The sequence below is a fragment of the Cryptomeria japonica genome, chromosome 5 (assembly GCF_030272615.1).
Source record: "Cryptomeria japonica chromosome 5, Sugi_1.0, whole genome shotgun sequence".
NCBI lineage: Eukaryota > Viridiplantae > Streptophyta > Pinopsida > Cupressales > Cupressaceae > Cryptomeria > Cryptomeria japonica.
In genome coordinates this window covers 304,381,326-304,386,276 of record NC_081409.1, presented here as the reverse complement: position 1 = coordinate 304,386,276, position 4,951 = coordinate 304,381,326, and positions in this window count along the sequence as shown.

Sequence of the window (4,951 nt, the reverse complement as noted above, 5' to 3'; positions counted from 1 at the left end):
TAGGAACCAAGGATGGATCATTGTACCTGCAAACAAGCAACATAAATAAAGAATAAAGAATATGGACCCTCCATAATGGTTCATGCTCACATGGTCAAGGTATACGCTATAGTTAGAAAACCGTAGTGATCCATGACTATAATTTGCATAGGACCACGTAACTTAGTGAACTTCCCATGTAGACACCATTAGTACATGCCCCAGAACTTCATTGGAATAAATCACAGAAGATACACAAACAAAAATGATACTTAGGAACCATCCCAACTACTCTAATCACTTGTGGATATCCCGGAGTAGCGTAGGAACCTGATATAAATGAATAAATAACTAACAAACTGACCAAGTACTTGATAGTTTAAACAAAATTTTCTTGTCAAAGAAAAATGTTGTCATGTCTTTGTTTTGGGTGAGGAAAGATTTGTCCTTGTTAAGACAGTTTGCGTGTCGATGTTGATTGTTTGGTCAATGTGATAAGTGATCATTGTTGGAGTATCTCAAAATATTTGTTTGGTATCTACTTGGATGCATATGTACAAGGTGTTATCATGTTTTTGATTGATTATTGATGTTTTCTGATGTTTTTTTTTAGATTTTGTGAGTGTTTTTGAATGTTTTTGGTATGATCATTTTTTAATGTTTTTGGAGTTTTGTGAGATAGTTTTTAAATGAAGAACTCAATGAATCACAATTAATATAGAATCCACTTCCATCAATAGGTTAAGGGTATTGCCCCATTTTAGACATGACTATGAAAAAGCGGGATGCAAGACGCATACAGTACTATCCTTGATTGTAGATCAATAACAAGCCATGGTTTTGAATGATGGATGAGTGGATGCGATGAATGTGATCACAACAAGCCTAAAGAAAATGGAGCCATAGCCTTTACAAGTGGCACCTGTTTGCCAGGTTTTCACTATTGCACTTACCCAAGGTGCCATCAGAGTGGTTGTTCACTGTTTGGATGCATGGTTTTTCTTTACTATTTTGATTTTTTTGTATTTTCTTCAGGATATTTATCTAAATGTTTTTGGTGTTTTTATGATATGAATTGGATCTCAATTCTTTGTACAGCTTATGTATAAAACTATTTGAGGTGCATGCTGTTGATTGGATCTGCTAGTGGTTCTCCTTCTGAAGTAGCCAACTGATATGCCCTAAACCCAAATATAGTAGTGATAACATATAGAACCAACCAGTTTGATTCAAAATTTCCTTGATGTTCTCTGTTTGGTTGGTTACGAGGATTCTCTCTAAGAACAAGATCACCTACTTCAAATGTGCGAGGTCTAACTCGATGATTATAGCTTCTACTCATGCACTACTGATAGGCTTTGAGGTGATTGTATGTAGCTTGTCATTTTTCATTAAGGAGCTCTAAATATTGGAGATGTGAGACTCTGTATGCTTCATCATCTATGAGATTATGCAAGGAAACCCATAGTGATGGTATCTTGACCTTAATAGGTACTATAGCTTCTGCTCCATAGACCAGTGAGTAGGGAGTTGTGCCTGTAGGGGTTCGAATGCTGGTTCGATATGCCCATAGTGCTAGATTTAATTGAACGTACCAATCACAACCGACATCATTGATTGTCTTCTTAAGGATTCTTAATATGTTCTTATTTGATGCTTCGACTTGACTATTTCCTTGTGGGTAATAGGGAGTGGAAAAGTGGTGTTGGATGTGAAACTTCTCACAGAGCTCACAAACATCCAAATTTTTGAAAGGAAGCCCGTTATCTGTGATGATGCACATGGGTACACCATACCAGCAGATGATGTAATTAAGGATGAATGAGGCGATCTACTTGTCGGTGACTTGGGTAAGTGGAACAACTTCGATCCACTTTGTGAAGTATTCGATGGCGGTAATGATGAATTTGTGGCCATTGGATGAAGATGGGTGAATTTTTCCCATGAGGTCAAGTCTCCATTGACAAAAGGGCCATGGTGTTGTGATTGGTTGCAATTCTTGTGTTGGTGCATGTATCAGGTCTCCATGAACTTGTCATTTCTTGCATTTTTTGACAAAATAGTAGGAGTCTTTTTCCATGGACGACCAATAGTATCCAACGCGTATGATCTTCTTTGCTAGTGAAGGACCGCTTGTGTGAGTTCCACAAATTCCTTCATGTACCTCTTCCAAGTCATTTGTTATCTCATCCTATTCCATACATCAAAGGAGAGTACCATCAAGATGCGTCGGTATAGGGTTTCAACAATAATGGTATATCGAGCAGTTTGGCGAATGAAGGTTTTACATTGGCTATTCGATTGGTTAGGAGGAAGTGTGTGATCACAGAGGTAGGTATAAAAATCATTGTACCATGGGGATTCAAAACCGACAAGGTGACATATCATCTCAGATTTAGGGATATCATAAGCGAGAATTTAAAGTTGTTCTACCAAGAAGTCATAGCACGTTGAATTTTGTGGAAGATCTAGGAGAGATGCAATGGTAGCCATAGCGTCAGCAGCTCGATTCTGATCTCTAGGTATCTTCTCAAAGGTGATAGTAGTAAATGATGCCTTTAATTTGTCCACCATTTTCTTGTACGACATGAGTTTATCATTCTTGGTCTGATATTCATCAGTTACTCGTCAAATGACCAGTTGGGAGTCGCCATATATTTGTAGCTCTTTTAATTTCCATTGTATTGCTAGTTTGAGTCTTGTGATCAAGGCCTCATATTCTGCTATGTTGTTTGTGCATGGAAAAGTTATCCTATAAGACTTTAGGATGTTGTCACCTTGAGGTGTGATAAATAGAATGCCTGCCCCCAAGCCATGCCTAGTGTATGAATCATCAAAGTATAATCTCCATGGTGGTGCTACGGTGATCATGAATATCTCTTAATCTAGAAAATTGGAAATGAGAGGATGATTGCCTATGAGAGGTGCATTGGCCAACTGGTCTGTAATAACTTGACCCTTGATAGTCTTATGGTCCACATACTCAATAACAAATTCACTTAGAATCATCACCCATTTGGCCAAGTGACCTATCAAAGCTTCTTTGATGAGTAAGTACTTTAGTGGATCAATCTTTGCAATGAGTTGTACTTTATGTGTTAACAGGTAGTGTCTCAGTTTACTAGCTGCCAAGATTACTGCTAGGCAAGCTCACTCAATAGGTGTGTAATTGAGTTCATAGCCGACCAGTGTGTGAGAGATGTAGTAAAAAACACACTCTTTCCCTTTTGCATTATGTTGAGCCAATAGCACTCATAATGTTGTATTTGCTGCTAAAATATAGTGTAAGAAAGGCTTACTCAAATCTGGTGGGATCAGCAATGGTGTATTCATGAGATAGTCTTTAAGCATCTGGAATGCTTGTTGGCATCTAGTATCCCATTGAAAGCAAATATTTTTGTGTAACAGATGTGTAAAGGGGTGACAATTATCTGCCAGTTGTGCAATGAATCTTCAGATGGATTTTACCTACCCTTGTAATGTACTTAGCTGACTGATATTCTTTGGAGGTGGCATGTGCATGGTTGCTTTGACCTTTGCAGGATTGACCTCAATGCCTTTGCTTGAGACAATCTATCCTAGAAGTTTCCTTGAGGTTACTCCAAAGACATATTTATTTGGATTGAGTCAAACATGATATTGTTCCAGTCTGTCAAATATTTTCTCTAATATTTCCAGATGGCCTTCGTGTGTTAATGATTTTGCTAGTAAGTCATCAACATAATCTTCCATTATGGTATGCATCATATCATGAAAGCTGGTGGTCATTGCTATTTGATAGGTCGCTCCTGCATTCTTTAGACCAAAAGGCATTACATTCCAACAATATGTTCCCCATGGACATGCGAAGGTCATCTTATGTTGATCCTCTGGTGCGATCTTTATCTGGTTGCACCCTGAAAAGCCATCCATGAGAGAAAGCATGGCATGTCCTATTGTTAGGTCTACTATCATGTCAATGTTTGGTAGGGGTAAGTCATCTTTAGGACATGCCTTGTTTAGATCTCTGAAGTCAGTACAGATACAAATGCCCCCATTTGGTTTGCCGACAGGCACAATGTTGGATATCCAATCTGCATAATCAATTGGTCTAATAAAACCAACATCTAGGAGTTTCTTAAGTTCTGCTTTGACTAGTACCGCAATCTGGGGGTGCATCTTGTGAAGCTTTTGATTGATAGGCTTAGCGCCTTCTGCTATGGTGAGGTGATGCATGACTAAATCAGGATCAAGACCAGGCATGTCTACATATGACCATGCAAAGTTGATATGATGCTTCTAGAAGAATTTGACAAACTTAGGTTGTTCCTCTGGAGTTAAAAGAGATGCAAGATCTCTTTAGTGAGGATTTTCAGGAGCCCCCACATTGAATTCTTTTGTTTCCTTGATGAGAATTGTTGGTCATTCCTGCCATGTAATAGAGGGGAGGATGTCAAACCTTTCATCCTCAGGCACCTCAAAGAGGTTTTCACTGTTGGATACACTCTTTATTTTTACTTTTTTGGGGTCAAACAATTCCACTATATGGTTTTCACTAGAAGATTCATGTTTTATTGTAATATTTTTGTAGCTAAAAGGTTTGGCATCTGCCCCAAAGTATGTTGCGCTATTTAGTTCAATAGTGAATCCAGCTTTGTGATCCCCACTTGGTATGTTATCCCTTAGTTCCAAAAATTCAATTATTGCCTCATCATTTTAGAATTGGTCAAGGCATGAGGGATTAGATTGGTTCCATTCGATGAGTTCAAGATGTTTAATAGGCATTACCTCATTGATCAAGTTAAGTTCATAAGAGGTGTCAGTGAGGGTTAAGACGCTGTGGTGTAGGTCATTGATGGTACTCTCCCTATCAGAATCAAACATAGGATGTGAAGTAGGGTCTATGGAAGATGTTTCCAGTTCAGGAACCCAAGAGGTTTTAATCTATGCTTCTCCATAAATAGGGATTTCTTTGCGAGGTGAAGGGGGTTAT